Source organism: Macadamia integrifolia, unplaced genomic scaffold, assembly GCF_013358625.1.
Source record: "Macadamia integrifolia cultivar HAES 741 unplaced genomic scaffold, SCU_Mint_v3 scaffold_81A, whole genome shotgun sequence".
NCBI classification, from domain to species: domain Eukaryota; kingdom Viridiplantae; phylum Streptophyta; class Magnoliopsida; order Proteales; family Proteaceae; genus Macadamia; species Macadamia integrifolia.
Genome location: NW_024870675.1, coordinates 122761 through 145387, shown reverse-complemented (window position 1 = coordinate 145387; position 22627 = coordinate 122761). Strand labels below are relative to the sequence as shown.

Genomic DNA, 22627 nt, shown 5'->3' with positions numbered 1-22627 from the left:
TATGATGAAACTGGGCATAACCTTGGGGACCATTTGCCAGATTCTTACAAGAATGTGGTATTGACGCTCAATACACTATGCCTGGTTTACCTGAGCAGAATGGGGTGGATGAAAAGAGAAACCGTACCCTTATGGATATGGTGAGAAGCATGATAAGTAATTTAACTTTACCTGATTTCTTATGGGGTGATGCTTTGAAAACTGCAGTATATATTTTGAATAAAGTGCCTAGTAAGTTTGTTCCCAGAACTCCCTATGAATTGTGGACTGGTAAGAAGCCAAATTTATCTCATTTTCATATATGGGGATGTGCTGCAGAGGTGAAACCTTACAATCCTCAGATGAGGAAGCTTGATCCCAGGACCATTAGTGGTCATTTTATCGGTTATTCTGAAAGATCAAGAGGATATAGGTTCTATTGTCCTACACATTCTACAAGAGTAGTGGAATCAAATCAGGTAGCTTTCTTTGAGGATGATATAGATTTTCAGTCTATTCAACCACGTAACTTTGTTTTTGAGGAGGAACGTGTTCTTGTTCCTATGCATATGACACTGTCGTCTACTGTATTACAACCTCACATTGAACAAGAGAATGTCCCCACTCAAGAACTTGTGCAACCTATAGTGGCTAAGCCTGCACCCTTTGTTGTTGATGAGATTCAGGACCATATTGCAGCTAATGTTCCCTTGAGGAAATCAGAGAGAACTCGTAGGCCTGCCATATCTGATGACTATGTTGTTTATTTACAAGAACATGAATTTGATATTACTTTGGATTCAGATCCAATCAGTTTTGACCAGGCTGCCAATGATACCAATTCATCAATGTGGATGTTTGCTATGCAACATGAATTGAATTCTATGTCCGTTAATGATGTTTGGGACTTGATTGAATTACCAAAAGGATGCAGACTGATTGGTTGTAAATGGATTTTCAAGACCAAATGGAACTCTAAAGGTGAAATTGAGCATTACAAGGCCAGACTTGTAGCAAAATGATTCAACCAGAAAGAGGGCATAGATTACAAGGAAACATTATCACCAGTCTCAACAAAAGATTCTTTCAGAATCATCATGGCTTTAGTAGCACATTTTAATTTGGAACTTCATCAGATGGATGTCAAAACAGCTTTCCTAAATGGAGATCTTAAAGAAGATGTTTACATACATCAACCCCTTGGCTTCAGGCAAGTTGATACAGAGCACCTTGTGTGCAAACTCAAGAAATCTATTTATGGTTTGAAACAGGCATCTAGATAGTGGTATCTTAAGTTCGATGAAATTGTCACTTCTTATGGTTTCAAAGAAAATCTTGTGGACCAGTGTATTTATCTATAGATCAGTGGAAGTAGGTTCATTTTTCTTGTGCTTTATGTTGATGATATTTTTTTTGCCAGCAATAATGTTGATCTTTTGCATAAGACAAAACGGTTATTATCAAGTCACTATGATATGAAGGATCTTGGTGAGGCCTCTTATGTTTTGGGCATTGAGATTCATTGTGATAGGTATTACGGTGTTTTTGGTTTGTCTCAGAAATGTTACATTGAGAGGGTATTAAAAAGGTTTAATATGTTAGCATGTTCCCCTAGTAAGGCTCCAGTTGTGAAATGAGACAAATTTGGTAGGTCTCAATGTCCACAGACAGAATTGGAGCACAATCAGATGAATAACATACCTTATGCATCTGTTGTTGGTAGTTTGATGTATGCTCAAGTTTGCACACGGCCTGACATTGCCTATGTTGTTAGTGTACTTGGGAGATATTTGAGCAATCCCGGTGAAGCGCATTGGGTAGCTGCTAAGAAAGTCATGAGATATTTACAGGGCACTAAGGATTTTATGCTTACTTATAGAAGAACCGATTCACTTGATATAGTTGGTTACACTGATGCAGGTTTTGCTGGATGTCTAGATGACCTCAAGTCTACTTCTGGATATGTTTTTATGATGGCAGGTAGGGCGATATCTTGGAAGAGTGTCAAGTAGATACTCACTGTATCTTCTACTATGCAGGTAGAGTATGTGGTGTGTTATGAAGCCACTGTTCAAGCTTTATGGTTAAGGAATTTTATCTCAGGGCTACAGATTGTTGACTCTATATCTAAACCATTGAAGATGTTCTGTGACAACTCCGCTGCGATTCGTTTCTCTCATAATAGTAAAAGTACTTCAGGCTCTAAACACATTGACATTAAGTATTTTTTTGTCAGAAAGAAAGTTCAAGAGTCACAGATTACAGTGGAACAGATTGCTATAGAAAACATGATTGCAGATCCTCTTACTAAGGGCTTGACTCCAAAAGTCTTTCAAGAGCATGTCACTAATATGGGACTTATTAATTCCTTTGATGTATTTTATTAGTCGGAGTTTTGCTCAATATGTTCGCATTTGAATTTTAGTTTTATTTTATATATATAATGCATTATTATTGTTCTCAAGAATATATATGCATTTTTATTATGGCCATTTGTTTATGTGTATATACTTATTTATTTGCCTCCTACAAAAAATTGAGGTTACATGTGGAGTATTTACCTCATTCGATATCTGAGGTTTTAGTCAATACACACATATCCAGTCGCTAGCAAAGCCTCGTTTGATTGAGATCCAGTGCTAGTGTTTTGGGACATCTGGACCCAGTCCCAATGAGCTTTTTTGATTGAAGCTTGAGCGTTTGGGAGACGCTTGTAATTAATGAGATTTTCGGTATCTGTCTCATAGGGTTCATTTGGTTTTCGAGCCAGGACCAATTTGAAAATAGACATGATGATCACTATTGCATGTTATTTCCATACCACACTTTCATACTGTTTAGCCCAAGTCGGTGATGTTATGAGCACTTTGACATGTGTGGTCTCATATCGCTTTAGATGTAATGATCAATACGGTTGGGTGTTTGTAATTCTTATTCGGATCAAGGCATTTGGTTTAAAGTGCAATCCATTCGACACTGTTTTGTTTGTGGCCACATTCAGTTTATCTAAACCGGAGAGTCGTTTTAAATAAATTTTAAAATCTAAAACTTGTGACATATGCTGCCCAAGTGGGAGATTGTAAGATTTCCAATTAGGTGGGCTAGCATAGTCCAAGATTTGTTTCTAAAATCGATTTAGTGGCGTTGACTATAGATGGAGTAAGCAGAAAGAATCCAATAATGGTAAGTGATTTCCATGGAGATATTGGATTTTATTAGCACACCTTAATGGTATGAAATATTTATTACTATATGTGGACCTAAGATATTGTTTCCTTAATGGAGAAAAACTCTAATTTCTTTGCAGGGTTGGTCCCTACCCTCACCCCTATATATAGTTATCACTGACTCATTAAGTGAGACTAATGAGATATAGCAAAAGGAAAAGAGGGTAGACTAGACTAACATTGATCGTGTTGTGCAAGGAGCATACGAGAAGACATTGAGGAAGTGTTACTCTTCAGCTATGGATTCAGGTATGCCTAAAAACATGTTTTTATAGTGTTTATCGTATATGCTCATTGATCTTCATGAATCGATTCCATATTTATTTTCTAGCAATTACTCTTAAAAATAATTGTGACATTCTTCAGGAGGTGGAACTGTAAATTACCCTTAAAATTTTGAAAGAATTCATGCAAGGGCGACTAAGCTGGAGCCTGGAGCACGCTGGGTATTGGCAACCAGAAACTTGATAAAGAAAGGCATCTAGAAGATTAAGCAGAAAACGAGACCCAATAGCCAAAAGATTACTAGAAAACTCCTTGGAGAGAAAGCAAATGAAAAATGCTCGCCAATGAACCTGAGAAATCAAAGATAGGGAGATCCACTTCAAAGCAGTGAACTCTCATTACCTCTTTGAATAGTTTAAGTTTTGCCTTTTTTTAAGCCTATGTACTTGTTCAAGTTTTCTTATGGATTTGAATCAGGATGGTAACAGGGTTGATCGATCTTCAATCCTGATTATAGGTGTCAAAACCTAGCCCGAACCGATAAAATCGATCGAAGCCAACCGATAAAATTCAAATCAAACCAAACCGATCCTTATTGTATTGGTTTTGGACTGAGGTATGTTAGAACTGGTTGAAAATCGGTCCAAACTTAACCGACCAATAATCAAACCAAAATCAAACCGAATGAAACCGATAAAAAAATAAATGATTATGAGATTATAAATTGGTGAATTGACCATCCATTTTCAAAATATTAGTGAGGATATTTTTTATTATAAGGGGAATTGTTACAAATCATTGAATATTAGTTTATAAATAGAGAAATTGATTTGTAAATTGTAATAACGCTTCCATTGATTTCCTTGTTCACTATGCAAAATTATTTGGATAGTTAAATGAATGATTGGATAATAGGGTTCATTTTGTGACTTCAATATTAGTTATCTTCTTAGTAATTTGTTATCCATTGGTTCTAATATCAGTTATATTTCCCTTGCAACAATAAACCATGATTTAATCATAAATTTAAAGTGTTTTTTTCGTCAAATCTTGTCACTATAAGTTGTGAATATAAGATTTCATTAAGGTTCAAGACCAATAATAAACCGATCTAAAACGGTATTAATTGAAAAATCCAAATAAATCGTAACCAAAATGGACCAAAACTGAAATCAATCAAAAATCGAAGTTCCTTAATGGATTAGTTTTGGTCTCCCTCATTCCTAGATTGAAACTGATTCAATCCGATCAAAACCAAACCAAACCGAATCGACCAATTGACACCCCTAATCATGACATTTCCAATCCCAATACACTGATACAATCCAAAGGTAAAAATATAGTAAAAATTTTGATTTTTATTAAAACTAAAGTCTAAAGGTAAAAACATAATAAAAAGTTGATTTTTATTAAAAGTAAGTATAAATCTGTCTTGATCCAGTCTGATCCAGAGCGATCTGGATTGGATTCGGAATGACCGATACCTTGACCAATAGCAAGTTTTAAATCCTTGGTGCCGACATCCAAGATTTAGCTTTCACGGTTCCAATGTTCAAGTCTGGTAAGATTTCAGATCTTTAGATCTCAATTATCATGATTTTTAAGTTTAAAGGTGCCAAAAATGGTCAGTTTTACTTCACCGTAGCTAAACAATGGGACGGTCCAGATGAAACAACAGAGTAACAACTCTGATCTTAAAATGGTACTCTAATCTTAGTGGTAACTGGTTGGGACATCCTCAAAACAGACTTTGTCTTTCTCCAAGGGAGTTGTCAGCAACTGTATAATAATCAGGTGGAAGTGTGGGGGAGGATCATCAAAGAGAAGACTCATCAATCATCACCATCATCAGAAGCTAATTGTGAAAGACATACATAATTTGAAGAACATGGTCGCTATCTACCAGCAACTACTGCTTTTAGCTGCTATAGCTTGGTCGTGGTGGTGGAGGATGGCCATCCTCCTCCTCTAGAGGCTAACTTCAAAAAGGAAATGGTGGAGGAACACAATAAAGTCCGTTGTTCAATGGGAATAACCCCATTGAAATGGGCTAACGGGTCAGGTTCACGTACAAGAATGTTATCGTACACTCTTGATCCATGGATATGGAATTTATTAAATGAAGAGAGAGAAAATTGATTCTATATCCACATATCAAGACCGTTCTCATACATTCTCGTATGCAAACCTGATCTGCTATCTTGGAATGGAATGCGACTGTGGCAGCATACGTAGAGGGATATGTGAAGTAGAGATCAAGGGATTGCGAACTCGTATACTCCCAAGGACCATACGGAAAGAACATCTACTTGGCCTAAGGCACCCAGCTAGAGAACGCCGCAACTGCCGTGAAGATGTGGGTAGATGAAAAGAGCGACTACGACCACGCCACCAACTCCTACATCAATGGGAAGCAATGCCTCCACTACACCCAAGTTGTCTCCAAGAGGCAGTCTCAACAACTCGGCTGCGACAACGTCAAATGCACCAACAACAATGCTTACTATGTCGTCTGTAGTTATGACCCTCCTGGCAACATAATTGGACAACTCCCTTACTAATTAATAATAGAGAGATTCCATATATACTTATTAGAATGTGGATCAGGTGAGTAACATTATTCACGGGTTGATCCACACAGATGGAATCCACCACAGAATTGATTATTTGATGGATTCTATCTATGCAGATCAGCCCATAAAAAAATGGTTTTCGTACGAGGACTTGATCTGATCTACTCTCTACTTATTATGTATGCATGAACTAGAATACACCCATTGGTTCTTTAGGTATGTGCGACGACATTTGTTATCATGTATGTTGTCCACAGATATACACTGAGAATTAACGCATGTTGCTTCTTGTTGGTCTGATTTGTCACTACCAGCTTTGCTTTCTGGCCTTCCTTCGGGTTTAATTACCTTAATTTGAAAATACAAAACAATGCACATTTTCTCTCTTGCTTTAAGCATACTTTGAGATGTGGAAGAAGGGTTCTTTGAGCCATCATGGCATCCTAACTATACCCCAATTACAGAGAACAATTAAATTTTTTTTTCTTGAAAAATAATTAATAAAAATTATCTATGAGGAGGCATAGGAAACCCCTACAGCTTAGAGACATTTTTTCGTTTTGAAAATATTAAAAAATTCGTTTTCCAATGACCCAACGAGAGGTGAAACAGGGTCAACTTGAACTAGATTTCTCAAAAACCCAGACCAACCCTAGGTCCTTAAAACTCAACTCAGACCTAACCCAACCCTGTTGGGCTCATGCCAACCCAACCTAGTCCTAGTTGACCCTTATTGTACTGAATTGAGCCAAGTTAACCAAACTTTTGCCTAGGTCAACAGAAGAACAGAAAAGCTTGAAAGAGATTTTCCTTCTTTCTATCTAATCAGCATTTCTTAATGGAGGCTGCACTGGAGTAGGCCTTGCTCAGTCCTATGATCAAATTAACAGCTAAATGGCTCTGGAGGAAAAGTTTGACCTTCTTGTTAATTAGGTGGATTTTGGCATAGATTTTGCAATAGATAATCCATCAAATGCGTGACATCCCACATTTTAAAACTCGAAATGAGTATGATCTCATCTCATCTAGAATCGGTTGGACCATGATTGGGCTGAACTTGTTCATACTTAATATGCGTAAAATTAGGTTTAATCAGAAGGGTTAAAGAATAATGACAACTAAAAACACAAACTTTCCATAATTTTGAACAATTGAAAAAATACAAGGGAAAACATCAATATAAGTGCCCTCTTACCATTCAATGGCTTAAAATTTTTGCAATTGACTTACCAAGTAGAAAAATTAGGGTTTTGAAACGAGACTTCACATCTTTATTTAGGGGGTGTCAAATGGTCAATTTGGTCCAATTCTGGTTGATCTGAATAAAACTTTTTTCAACCATACATGGGCCTAAATCGAAGTCGAATAGCATAATTTATCTTCTTTTACTAGTTAATCCTTTATTTGCTACTTTGATTGGATGGATAAATGAGTATAGTCCATAATGCATTCAAAACCGCTTCACAAATGATATAGCAATTTGGGAGAGGATGCCTCGGTCCTGAGTATTGAATTACAAGCAATCCGTAGGGGAATTGAACCGTGCATTGAAAACGGTATTCAAGAAGTTTCAATCCGATCGGATTCTAAGCTCGAGATTGATATGCTTAGTAGAAAGATTAATGACACATGAAATGTTCAGTACTTGAAAATCAAAAAATCCTTCATTTAGCTTCTTTACTTACCCAAAATGAGTTTAAACATGTTTGGAGAGAGCAGAACCAACCAGGTGATTACATAGCTTCCCTTCCCTCTTCGAATGGGGAGATCATTTTGCTTCCTTCAGATTTCCAAAATGAGTTATGGTATATATTGGGTCGTAGGGAAATTGCTAAGAACATTACAAAATCTCAGCATTGGGTGGGTAGGGGAATCAATGTGTGATCTTCTTGTAAATACTTAATAAATCCCAACGGCAACAAACTAAACCTTATCCCAACTTAATGAGGCCAGCTACATGGATCCAAAAAAAAAATAAGAAAAACTTACTTCTAAAACTGAGAAGGGGAGGGGGGGGGGAGGAGGGGGTGGGGGGGATGAGAAAAGACAAAAAGAGAAAGAGATGGGAATGAAAAATGGAACTTGACAATTGAAAGGTGAAGAATGCAAGATAAAAAGTAAGAGATGAGAGATAAAAGTAAGAGGAAAGAGGCACAGTCCAGCAAGTCAAGAGAATCTCAGTTAAATGGGGTCAGCCACATGGATCCTTGACCTACAATAGTTCTATATGAGGTCTTACTTGGTAAGAGACCCAAACTACGCATGTCATTCCTACCAACTTCTCCTATGATTATTTTAGGCCTACCCCTAGCTCGTGTGGATCTTATAATCTGAATCATATCACTTCTCCTTACTGGGTTATAAACACTAAACAGATCCCATTTCTTCTAATTGAAAAGAACTAAATCAGTTCTTCTATCTCACCTCTTTTTTGTTTTTGAGAGCTACGGTTTCAAAAATCCTAACCGAAGAAAAAATATTGATCTCCTACCTGTGATGAGTAACAGTTCTTTGGAGAACAAAAACAGGTAGGCTTTGAGGAAATCCTAAACCGCTTATGTTTGTGTTTGTTTAATCTTGTATTGCTTGATCAACAATTTAAGGGTGCAATTTTTTTGTTCAAAATTCCTCAACGCCAATACTATCCCCTTCTTTTGTGTGTGTGTGTTTGTGCATGATAGCATTGCTCAATACTCGCATTTAGCAACTAACTAGGTAGAAAAATGCCCAAAAGATGCAGGTGAAGTTGAATCAAAATTAAGCAACAGCTTGGCTCCACACCATAGTTTTAAAAATCGGACAAGAATCGGCCAAGACCGATCCCAGTACCTATCCGATCGACCGGGAAGATATAAGGGTTAGAAAAGAAAAAGAAAAAAAAAAGGAAGAAGAAGAAGAAGAAGAAATAAATTCATCCCATCCAATCTGTATCATAATAAAGTAATAAAGTACAGGGGAAATGGTTAAACATAATCTGACTTAGAATTCTTCTTTTGTATAAGGATCGAGGAATGATATCCTCTCCAAGCACCGGAAGAGAGGGGTCTAGTGAGTGAAAACAGAAAGGGGAGCCGTAGTCTCTCCAATGAGCCACAAGTCTCACATGCCCTCCTCTCCTGTCTATATTCTTTGAACCTCTCCAATGGCCAAAGAAAAATTGCAAATACCCAATATGTAAATATATATATATATATATATTTGATTGTTCGGCTTATTTTGATATGAAATGAAGACTCCAGGTGTCCGCATCTTTCTTGTATAAATACATTGTATGACTTACAGAAGATAAGTTAATATATGGAACTCGAAAAAATATCAATATTCCCCCTCACCCCAAAAAAGAGAGTAGTACTTTTAGTGGTGGTAATTTTTTTTTTTATATAGGAAAAAGAAAATTCATAAAATTAAAAGAGAAGGGAATTTACAGTACAAACGTCTATGCGGGAGGGAATTGAGGTTCTCTTCTTGAGAACCAATGTACCAAAAATGGTTTAGTTGTGTTGATTTCTTTTATTGCAATTACATGTGAAACACAAAATTCAGAGTTAATAGCGGTAATTCTCTATTGCATATGGTACATTTAGCGGTAGATTATCATCCCATATAGAATTTTTGGGTCCCATGTTTATCTATGATTTTTACAACCATATAATATGGGAGGCATAAATCCAATTTGTTATGATAGCATTTTATGTAATATTTTGAATACTTTTACCTTGTAAAATAAATGAGAAAACAAACAGTGAAAATTTTGAAAATTTTTACAATAATATTTTACATTGCAATTTACCTCCTAGAAACAAACATTGGAAAATTTGACATGTAAAATTGAAACCACTGAAACAGACATAGCCATATTAGTTATATAGACCAATTTGTATAGAGATTAAATCTAGATCTCCATGATTTATAGTTATCTTTCTTTCCTATCGAAAAGCAATTTAGTGAAGAGGATAACCATGTGTACAACATAATGCTTTAAACATACAAAGTCTTAAAATAGAGTTTGTCAAAATAACGTAAGAACAAAGAGGTGGGATAATTATCCCTTTTTTTTTTTTTTTAATAGAATACCAAAAATGATTGTTGTTTGACTTTGCACTGCTCATGGAAAATGAGCAACAACTCTATGCCTGGCCTTCTCTCTCCATTGCCTTTGATCACAACTGATCCTGAAGCAGATACCGGTCATGTCCCCGTCCTTGGCGGTGGTGGTGGTAGCTGTGGGTTCCCATACAATTAGGATTTTCCGGGCATTGGACTCTCTCTGTGTGTGTCTAACTTTGGATCCCTTCTTCCTACCCCAATGAAAGAAACTCTAGGGTTAGTATTTTGAGCCAGAGCAACTTGGACACTTTGGTTTGACAAATTGATCATTAGATCAGTTGTACACCTTATGGATTGCATGTGCAAATGCACGTGTAGCCATTTAAGAGAGAGAGAGAGAGAGAGAGAGAGAGATGCACTTGGATCTACATTTGATAAAGATATGTGTCATAAACTTGTAACACAGACAAATTAATCTTACCTTCCCTGGTTTTGTTTAGTTTTGACATCTTAATCGGATAGAAAAAAGATTATTAAAATAAGGTTTAAAATAAATATCTAATTGTTTAAGATATAGTTTCAACATAATTGGTAACAATCTTTCTTTCTTTCTTTCTTTTTTTCTTTTTTTTTTTTTCGTTTTTGGGTGAAAATGGTAAGGATAATCCTCATGTCTATTTCCAGGTTTTAGCAAAGAAGGTTTTTGTGTCTGAAGTTAAAAATGTATTGAGATTGGACCAGATATATAAAAGAAGTCCACAACAGAAAGAACTGACAATTTTCTATTTTGCAAGCACATTGTTGGGTGTCAGACCTGGTGGGGATAAGAGGTAACCACATGAATCTAGTATGAAGAAAGTTTAATAAGGTTATCTTGATCTTAGTTATGTGAGAAGGCTATGTAATTTTGTAATAGTTAAACATTGGAGTGGTACTTTCTTGGACCTTAATGTCAGTCATCATTTTTCTCCTTAAATCATATAGCATCAACTACTTCCATTACTGTTTTGAGTTCTTTAGTGGAGGTGTAACTTCATATCCAAAATCCAGTTATGCTTTGTTGTTGATAGATAGCAACATTCGAAGCAATATTTACTGTTAAGAGATAGCAACTCACATTAAAAGCCATTGAATGCCTCCTTTATCCATCCCAATTAAGAGTAAGAAAAAACCCAAAGCCCCAAACAAGAGCAACTGAAGGTTACACACCCAAAGACCAAGTTTATAGAATATATAAATCCAGTAAGCCAGGATCACCAGTAGAACACTACCATCATGGAATTAGTAGAGAAATCAGACCATGTGGCAAAGGTGATATGATCGACCCAGGGAGCAAATTTTCCACTTAAACTGCAAAGACTATGATTATATCAAGCAGAACGATAAAAGAAAACACTTCTATAAACTAATTGCGTTGCACAGTGTATTGCGTAAGTAATCACTGAACGTGCCAAGTATCACCAAGAGCGAAGAGGTCTATCAAGAGAGATTTAAAGTTAGACCAGTCAAGTAAGAAGTTGGGGAGGGGCCATAAGGAAAATCACATACCAAAGACCAGATAGAAAAATTAAATAATTTACATCCCCTTCCTCTATACTTTTCTCTTATTACATCCTCCTCCCCTATGTTTTCAAAAATTACATCCACTTCTCCTTGAGTAGGGGTGTCAATTCCTAAACCGAACCGGTAAAACCGGCCGGACCGAACCGATAACAACACAGACCGAACCGAACCGAAGCCTTATTGGTTCGGTTCGGTTTCGAGTATTGCAACCCCAAAACCAAACCTAACCGCACCGGAAACCAGATGAACCCAAAACCAAACCAAAACCGGCTCAAAACACGAACCGAAATCAAAACCAAACCGGTAAGAAACCGAAACACTCCAAAATTCATTAAAAAAAATCAAAATTTGCATAGTTTTGTATACATTTGTATGGAAAGTCGAATCCAAACTAGACCAAAAACCAAAACCAACCCGGTTACAAATCGATTTAAGAAACCGAAGACAAATCGAAACCAAACCGCACCGAAATCGAAACCAAACCTAAACCAAAATTTCCTTATTGATTCGGTTTCGGTTTCAACTTTCCCACACCGAAACCGACTCAACCCGGACCAAAACCGAGCCGGACCGACCGATTGACACCCCTATCCTTGAGTATGTTAAAGTTTACAAATAGACTCACTCCGTTGACTTTTTACCCCCTAGTTTGTAAAATATTTAAGTAATACCCATATTACCCTCATTATTGTAATTTTACTCTTTTACCCTAACCCATGATCTTTGTCAGCCACCGGTCATCACTCATCTCCACCAACCTTATCCTAAGACTGTATCTTCCATCCCAACCCCTCAGATGAGACAACAGTAGTGTGATTCAAGGACAATAGACGACGGTCCAATCGTCTTCACCTCTCCGATCTTTCCATGGGCTTTCTCCTCTTGTTCTTTTCAAAATCTTCCTTTCCACGATGAAGGCAAAACAAAAAGCATCAGTTACAAGTGATTCCACTTCCACTCCCCACTCCTTCCCCTTACTCTTTTATCCTCTAGTGCGGAGTATCTCCTCTCTTCTCCACGGGAAAACACTTCATTCTGCTCTGCAATACTATCTGACGAAGACAATGGAAAGCTGCTGACATCATCACAATCTATCTGCCTTTCACTGTATAGAGTACAAATTGTAGAGATCGCTACTATGGCCATATGGACCCAAATGCTGTTGTTTTATCTCCATTTATAATATCTTCATCTTCCCTTTTTCGGACCAGATTGTTGCTCCCTCTTCTTTTCTATAAATCTTCGTAACACTCCATTAAAAAGGAAAGCACCTCACCGTCTCCGTCGTTTGCAGCCATCATCATCGCTGGAGATGGTAAACCTCATTCAGGCCCTCTTCAGTATTTTTTTTTTTTTTTGGTTCGCCAAAATGATTTTGATTGCATTTGATATCATTTATGTGTTTTGATTAAAATTGATTTTTAATTATTTTTGTACTAAACTTTAATGAACACATGCTTAAAATCCCAATATGTTTAAAAAAGACAAGGAAATACAGTGAAGGAGTGTCGACAATACCTCAAAAATGTTTATGGAAGGCTGGGTAGGGATTCCATAAGACCATCTACAAGATAAATGGGATTCGAAGATATTCTTGCACAGACATTGTCCCTGAAAAGTTGGTTGCCCCATGGTCCCCATCTGATGAACTTGCTATTCAAATCATTATTATATGTGTTGGCAAACCAAAATAAGAATCAGTTATGCTTATCACCTTCTGCTCCATAACATCAATAATTACAAATTTAAAAATATTCTTTCAGTAGGTTAACATTATATTATATAATCAAATAAGGTTATAAGCTAGGCATGAGATTTACTTTATGAAAAAGGCAGCTACCCATATATCTGCTTTGTAGTTGTTTTCACACTACATACATGCCTCAAAAGGCAGTGAATAAGGTATGTCTATATCAAAACCCAATGTGCTAACGTTATCTTAATTTTTAGTAAGTTCTAGAAAATCAGCACCCAAGAAAAACGCCTTTAGTCTTCAATGTTTCTTTAGTGGAGCCAAATGCCCATTTGAACGCAAATGAGGAGCAAGAAACATCACAAAAACATCATGGTTAGGATGGTCAGCAGCAACTGGCAATCCATATGAGTGTCTTGAATGACTTTACCAACCACAGAAGGATTTACACGCCACAAATAATCTTTGTGGTTGCCTTGCTCTCCGATCTTTTATTATGGTGAAATCCGTTATTTCACCATATTCACTGAAATGCTTGGTGAAAGTATTGCAAAAATATTCACTACAAGTAAAAATAAAATAAAAAAATGTAAGACAAAAATGTTGGCAATATCAACGTGGATGGTATAAGATCATTAACCAACCTGAAGTTGTCTGTTTTGTCAAGTCTCTGACCATTGTTGCTGCTCTTAGTCTCATGCGTTATTGGTCAAAGTGTCGATTCTCTCAACAGAAAATAACTGACTAAGAATTTGCTTCCTTAAATTTCGTTAATTGAAAGCCAAAAAAAAAAAAGTTACTAAAAGATGAAAGGAATTAAAACCCAAACGCATGCACAGTACTTGGAGAGTAATTGATGATACAGAGTCCATATATATGGGCCGAAGTGCACAGATGGGTTGGGCGAGAGAGAGACATAAGGGTTGGAATTTCGAGTTGCAAAATCCACGATTAGAAGACACAAAATGAGAAGTGAAAAAACAGTTGGAATAGGTGAAGAGAAATAAAAGAATGTAAAACCAAAGGAGAGAGAGATATGAAGGAAATGGGGATTAAAACATATCACAAAAAGAGAAATAATGTAGAACTAGGATTGGCCAGGCCAACCTAATCCCAAATTGCAGGATACTTATCAAAGAACAACCAATAATGATTCCGACAGTGCACAATAGTCCAGGTTTAGAAAAGTGGGCCAAATAGAAAACAGTGCAGCCAACCGATCTCCACAGGAAGTTCTTTTCTGATCAGGTAAGGAACCTGACATTAGGGCCTTAACAGAGGATGTATTAGGCTTGTTCCTTCATAGTTGTATAGGCCAATATCAAAGGAAACCATATGATCATTAACGACTCTACCTATTTCTGTCCTGGACAGAACAGATCACAAAAACAAGGTTTTGGGAAGATTTTAATTATCTCACTAACAGCTGGTCAGAATGGCAAGATCCTTTGGACATTTGATGGCCCAGATGGGAGGGAAGATTGAGCCCAGTTTCACCAATAGAATTGGCTGAAACTGCTCCAGGTAACCAAAACCCAAAATAGAAACTTCAGAATTTCTGGGCAAAACTGAGGGAGGGAATAGTTTCAAGTACCTGTAGTGCTTGGACTGATCTGTAATTCCTTGGATGGTTGAGAGAAGAAAAAGAAGATAGCTTGAAAAATAAGAACCTCTCGGGCTTCACACCATAGAGAGTCAATTGGATCAAATACTAATTCCATCAACCTTAATCAAACAAAAGACAACTCTTCATAGAGAAGACAACAGCAACAACCATTAATTTGTTTACCAAAATCGTTCCAAGCTAGGAGTCTCTTCTTTATTTATAATTGTTTCAATTCCGATAACCTGTAATCAAAACAGAGAAATAGAGGAAAGAGGAGAAGAAGAAAAGAGCAGAGAAGAGAGAGAGAGGTGCAATCGAAAGAGACTCCGAAAAGAGAGGAGTGACCTGCGATCAACCCAGAATGGTATAATCGCAAGTTATGACTCAAAACATATATTAAATGGTGCTGAAGAAAAGTAAAAAAATACCCCCATAAAGAAGAAAAACCTAATCACAGAGATATGGGGCCGATAGGACATAAATGACCCTATCAGCCCTGTCGCTGTTTAGGATTAGCGCCTAGCGCTAAACTAAACAATTTCCCTCAAGCTGGAGCATACACATCACCCATGCTCAGCTTGGTACATCCATTACGAAAACTATGAGCAAACAGAGACTTAGTGAACATGTCAGCCAATTGATCTGATGAAGGAACAAACGGGGTCTCAATCAGGTTTTTCAGAACAGCATCACGAACAAAGTGGCAGTCCACCTCGATGTGCTTGGTCCTCTCATGGAAGACTGGATTGCTAGCAATATACACCACAGCTTGGTTACTGGAAACCCCAACTCCAAGAGTAAAGATCGTAACCACATCAACTCAACAGTGGTATGAGCCATAGCTCTGTATTCTGCTTCTGCACTAAACCAGGCAATGGTAGTCTGCTTCTTACTATGCCATGTAACCAGATTACCTCCAACAAACGTGCAATAACCTGTAGTGGACCTACGATCACTAGCAGAGCCAGCCCAATCAGCGTCAAAATAGCCAACTAGTTCCATATACCGATTAGGACGACAGATCAGCCCTTTTCCAGAAGCACCCTTTAGGTAGCGAAGAACACGAACAACCACGTCCCAATGTACTTTCTGAGGAGAATGCATGAACTGACTGAGGACTCCAACAGCATAGGAGATGTCAGGACGAGTCACAGTAAGATAAATCAGTTTGCCAATCAAACTCTTGTATTGATGCACATCCTGGAGAGGTTCGCCGTCATTAACCCCAGACTTTTGGTGAAGATCCATAGAGATATCAACAGGTCTAGATGCAAGCATACCAGTGTCAGATAAAAGGTCCAACACATATTTCCTTTGAGATAGACTGATCCCTTTCTTGCATCGGATCACTTCAATCCCAAGAAAATAGTGAAGTTGGCCTAAGTCCTTAGTCTGAAAGTATTGCTGTAGATAAGCCTTCACTTCAGAATTTCTTGCCTCATCATTACCAGTAAGAATAATATCATCAACATAAACTACCAATACCACCAGTTTATCACCTCTGAGACGAACAAAGACAGAATGATCAAAATAACACTAAGAAAATCCACAAGTTACTATGGTAGTACTGAACTTTTCAAACCATACCCGCAGGGACTGTTTAAATCCATAGATAGCCTTGTATAAGTGACACACACGACCTTTATTCTATCCCTAAGCAACATAACCAGAATGTTGCTCCATATACATCTCTTCCTGTAGGTCACCATACAAGAAGGCATTCTTGATGTCTAACTGAAATAAGGACCAATCAAAGTTGACAACAAGAGAAATAAGTAGACAAACAGAGTTCAATCTAGCAACCGGGGAGGTCTCAAAATAATCAACCCTATATGTCTGAGTATACCCCTAGGCAACCAGATGGGCTTTCAACCGCTCAACAGAGCCATTAGAGTGATACTTAACAGTGTACACCCAGCAACACTTCACCAAATCCTTACCAGGAAATAAATCTACCAGACTCCAAGTACCACGACTCAAGAGAGCATCCATTTCCACATCCATGTTAGCTTTCCATCTAGGGATACGTAGGGCATCATTATGGGTGCAGGGAATAGGGTTAGTAGAAAGTGACAGAGCAAGACCATGGAGGTCGAGGGAAGATGAGACAAGGAATCAAGGTTATCAATAAGATACGCAACCATAGATTTTTTAATGCAAGAGCGTGTACCTTTCCTTTGAGCAATTGGTACGTCATCAGGCAGAAGAGGAGGAGCTTCACCAAAGGAAGGCGTCAACGGAGGAAGTGAATCATCTGGAGTATTGGTATCTACACTCGTATGTCCAACCTTCTTCTTACACTGATAAACCTGTAGAGAAGGTGAGTCACTAGCACTAGGAACATCAGGAAAGGGAATGAGAGAAGGAATGGGTGGAGGAGAGGAAGAAGTCCACTCCATACCAGACTGAGACACCTGAGGAGGAAAAAATGATGTGCCTTCAAAAAATGTCACATCGGCACTAACAAAGTTTCTATGAGTAATAGGGTCATAACATTTGTACCCTTTCTGAGTACGTGAATAACCTAAAAAAATGCACTTAGTAGACCAAGGAAATACTTTATCTGCTTGTGCATGCAAATTATGGGCAAAACACACACCCAAAGACTCGGGGAGGAACAAGAAAACTCGGCAAGGGAAGAAACATAATAGAAAAAGGAGATCAATCTGAGAGAACTGAAGAAGGCATGCGATTAATCAAGTGACATGCAGTTAAAATCCCATCACACCAAAAATGTTTAGGAACATGCATATGTATCATAATAGCTCGAGCTACCTTGAGGAGATGCCGATTCTTGCGCTCTAGTACCCCATTTTGCTGTGGGGTATAGGCACAACTAGTTTGGTGTATCATTCCACGGTTGGCACAAAAATCAGAAATATCATTATGAGCATATTCTAAGGCATTATCAGATCGAAAAATCTTAATTAAAATGCCAAACTGAGTTTTTATTTCATTATAAAATTTCTGGAACACAGATAAAAATTCAGATCTGTCCTTTAACATGTACAGCCATGTAAGACGAAAATGATCATCCACAAAGGTCACAAAATAGTGAAAACCAAATCTATTACTAACTCTGCAAGGACCCCATACATAAGAATGGAGTAAAAAAAATAAAAACGGACTACGAGACACAGAGCGAGATGGGAAGGACACAAGGTGATGTTTTCCCAACTCACATGCCTCACATTCGAACCTAAGCACAAACTTAAAACTAGGAAATAAAAGTTTCAACTTAGATAAAGACAAATGTCCTAAATGACAGTGCCATTGGAAAGGGTCACATCCCCAATAGCAGTAGCAGCAGCAGAAGAAGCAGGAGAGCCACAGTTGAGATAATATAAACCATCTTTTTCACACCCTCCACCAATCATCTTCCTCGTGTGAAGATCCTGAAAAAACACAGTAAGGGAAAGAAGGTTACTAAGCAATTTAATGAACTAGTTAGCTAGCTCATAGAGAGAAGACTTAATGGAAATTGTGATACGTGTAACACAAAAGATAAATTCAATGAGGATGTAGGTGAGATAGTACCATGGCCTAGAACCGGTGTGGAAGCACCGTTGGAAAGAATAACAGATGTAAAATTAGTACTAGAAGAAAAGGTTTTAAAAAGTGATGACTTACCAGTCATATGGGCAGAAGCACCTGAATCAATGATCAAGGGGGTAGAAGTAGTGGTAAGAAGGGCTAAGGTACCTGTATGAGCTAGGGTGGCAGCAGATGTAGATCCACCATTGGATGCATTAGAGGATGCCTCGAGAGTCTGTAAGCGCCGAAGCAACTGATTGATGTCATCACGCAGATTGGTAGATTAATCTCCTGAGGAAGTTATCGGCTTAGTATCAGTGGAAGACATTGTGTCAGTACCATCGTCTGACACTGCATGATTGGCTAACTGGGTGGCCCACTCTGGCTTGCCATGCTTTGCCCCAGCAAGTCTCAACAGTATGGTTGGACTTCCCATAGTAAGTGCAATGGCAGATGCACGATCAGACGACTGTCCACTAGAACCCCGACCAACCGACCCACGACCGCAACCACGTCCACGGTTGCCAAGGAAGGCAGAATTGTCTTTGGAAGACTGATCAGGTTTAGTTGATGAAGTAATATGCTGCAGTTGCAAATAAGTGTCATTTAGAGTAGGAACAGTATCGTCTGCAAGTAAATGGCCTTTCACTGCCTTCAAATCATTATTCAATCCAGCCAAAAATTTGAAAACAAAAAACTCATTGCGCTGAGCCTTCAATTTGTCAATGTCTGTGGTCAAGGGCTGGAAAACATTGAGTTCCTCAACCATTCCCCTGGAAGAACTATAGTACTCTGGAAGAGATCTGTCAGACAGGCGAAACAGGAACAGCTTCACATAAATATCATAAATACAGGTCATGTTCTTTTCCTGAGAGTATGTTTCTTTCAAGTCATTCCATACTCCCTTTGCAGTAGAGTGAAACATGACATTTGCAGCAACATCTGGCTTCATACTATTCCACAACCATATTAAAATCAAGGCATTCTCCTTCATCCATTCATTATAACCCTTGTCAGATGATGGAGGAGGTTTAGAAGTAGTATACTGAAGTTTATCCTTAACCATAAGATAAATCTTCACAGACTGAGCCCAAAGTAGGTAATTCTAACTTCCCTTGAGCTTGATAGAGGTAATTTGGACATTAACATTGTCCGAGGAAGATGTAGCAGTGGTAATTTTGGTCTCAGCCATAAGGAACCACAAAAAATAGAAAAGAAAGGATTGTTGATATAGAGGCAAACAAACAATCACCTGTATACATATCTATATAGTACCATAGAATTGGGGATTCTATTACAGAGCCATATTATTAAGACTTGATCTCTCCATAGTCATCACCAAACAAACAATCACCTGTAAGGTTTAGGGTTTAGAGTTTACGGTTACATACCATGGGGTAAAAATCAATGAGTATAAAAAAACTCTATCAAAAATCAGTCTTCGATTGTCAATTAATAAAATAAGCAAAGGGACATTATCTAACAACCATGTGATTTAAGCCATAGCAAACGCAACAGTAGGCGGCTGCACACCAGAGAGGTTAGCGGAAGAATGAAGTCAACAGAGCGGAATGTACAAACCCTAGGCTTGATCACAGAGGCTCTGATACCATGTTACAATCCTAGAAACCTGTAATCAAAACAGAAAAATAGAGGAAAAAAGAGAAGAAGAAAAGAGCAGAGAAGAGAGCGAGAGGTGTAATCGAAAGAGACTCCCAAAAGAGAAGAGTGACCTCCGATCAGACCAGAATGGTATAATCGCAGATTATGCCTCAAAACTTATATTAAATGGTGCTGAAGAAAAGTACAAAAATACCCCCATAAAGAAGAAAAACCTAATCTCGGCCCTGTCGTTGTTTAGGATTAGCGCCTAGCGTTAAACTCAACAATAATGTTGATGGGTAAGGGAATTACAAAATAGAAGGTTCCTTAAAAGGAAAACTTAATTTAGTTTCCTAATACAATATTTACTAAAAACTGAAATTAGGAACTAATTAAAATTAGAAACTAGCAGAAAAAGGAAACTAACTACTAATGACTTGACTCAACTAATAAATTGACTCCTAAGAAAACAAATATAACTTAAATTGAATCCAAGTGTAAAGGAAACTAATGTAAAAGGAAAGAAATCAGGCAATCCCGTATGCAACTATTATACATTTAGTTTAAGCCCATAAAAGTCGCCTATTACACTCAAAACACATGGGATCAAAGGCCCAACCTGTATGTAGCCCAACCCTAAGCTTATTCCTAATAAAACAATCCTATTTTGGTGATGAATCTGCGTCAAGAAACCTTAACAATTTGGTAATAGTTTCACCTATATAGAAAAGGAGATATGAAGAAAATGATGGGTATTTAAACTAAATCACAGCAGTAAAAACCCCAATGATTTGATAATAATCTCACCTATATTGAAAGAGAGATATGAAATAAATGGCAGGGACTCAAACCAAATCACAGCAATAAAAACGCCAACGATTTGATAATAATCTCACCTATATCGCAGTACAAAACAAAAACAGAGAAAAAAAGAAGGCACTCACAGATCAACAAAGCTAGAGAGTGATAGCCATACCAAATCATCAATCAATAAGGGTTCATTACTCTCTTTCGCTAATGATTCAAGATCACGTTATGCCAGTTAATTCGATCTACTAGCAACAGAGTTCAGGCATTCCAAATCAAAAGCGGCAGGGATGGGTGGTAGTTGTCAAACAATATTTGAAAAATTAGTGCTTTATCCGAAGTTGGAAACTGAACACAACACTAAAGCCAAGGGATATGTCTAAGAGGGGTACTAGAGATAGGAATTTTGGGAGATCCTTCCTTTAATTTTTTTAGGCGCAATAAAGAAGGGGGCGACGGTTCGAGATAGCGATAAAGAGGCAGGGAAGGCGGGAGAGAGTTTTGAGGGGGTGGGGGTTATATGTCTGCTTAAAAAGTTGGCCAAAATATGAGAAGAACGTACTTTTATAGGATACATAGACATATACCATGTCATGTGGTGATAACCTGGTCCAGTTAAACTTCACAAGTAATTGACAAGGAAGAAGCTTACCATCACAAGACTGCTTAGAAATTTCTTTTTCAGGATTTGCATGTATCCATCACAAATTTAATTGATAACTAAGAAACAACATGGAAACTACAGAAAAAGATGATTTAAGGAATTCAAATATTGGAATGATTTTCAGATGTCAATCAACCCTAGCAATAAAAAGAAGGCTTTACAGGCTTACATCATGCCAGATTGAAATGAGATCCTCAGGTGAGCGGTTCTTGGCCCTCTCAATGTCCGTTACTGAGTGGTTAATTTCGGTTCCAGAGGTGTAAACCCAACAGCAAATCTCGAATTTCTACAGAAATCACCTGATGTCAACAGCTTCTGCAATTTCTTCAGTGCTACAGCTGAACACAGTAGACACTAAAGATGCCATAGGCCCCAATCTTCTTGCTGATTAGTTTTGCATCATACAATCTGTGAAAGATGGCAACAAGGATCACATACTATTGCCAGAAAATTTTGGTTGATAGCAGTTCTCGAACTATCTATGAAGATGTGTTTTAACTAGTGAATTTTGAGTCCTCGTACACTACACTACCTGGGATCAGGCGGTGTACCTAGCCAATCTCAATGTGAACCCAGACTTGGTTTGGGCTTATCAAAAATCTTTCAAGCCAGCTCTGCAGGTAGATGTAATCTCCTTAAAAATAAATAAATTTACATAGCATAGTAAATTTAATTGTGTTATGCTGAAAAATCAGAAGATAAATCCTGTACCACATTAGCTGCCTAAGAAACAGTGTGAGAAAGACTGCCACATAGAGTAAGCTGCATGGTATATTTTTAGTTGTGCTTCTTTAGCCAGTAGTGCTTTAGGAGCTAAGAGCTCAAATCTGCAAACCTTTGCCTCACAGCAGAGGCAAGAGCCCCTTCACCAACACTAGCAAGCCCTTCTACCACCCTCTGCCTGACTCTGATGTAAGGTATAAATCCTCTCTCTGCCATTTCCATCACTACCTTTCCTGCCAAAATAAACTCTCGCCTCTCTAAACATCCGTTAACCAACGTCACATAAGCCTCAAACCCAATGCTGCAACCCTTTTTCTCCAAAAACTCAACCATGTCAACAGCTCTCACTATCTCCCTGTTTGCTCTCATTGCTGCAACTGTCTT

At 37.8% G+C, this 22627-nt stretch overlaps 1 protein-coding gene and 1 long non-coding RNA gene across 6 annotated transcripts in view; both read right to left on the bottom strand.

Moving 5' to 3' along the window:
* LOC122071770 (protein DGS1, mitochondrial) overlaps positions 1-22627 on the bottom strand; it is a gene marked incomplete at its 3' end in the record, with an annotated part of 136065 nt that overhangs the window by 5088 nt on the left and 108350 nt on the right.
* Positions 10005-22621, bottom strand: LOC122071769. Of its 5 annotated transcripts, XR_006138270.1 has the most exons (5): positions 22232-22621; positions 22053-22134; positions 21690-21928; positions 18616-19030; positions 17981-18308 (listed from the first exon to the last, which is right to left on the bottom strand). It is a non-coding gene; the product is annotated as an uncharacterized LOC122071769 (long non-coding RNA). The 5 variants fall into 5 exon arrangements; XR_006138272.1 differs by lacking the exons at positions 17981-18308; positions 18616-19030 and adding an exon at positions 10005-10302; XR_006138273.1 differs by lacking the exon at positions 18616-19030.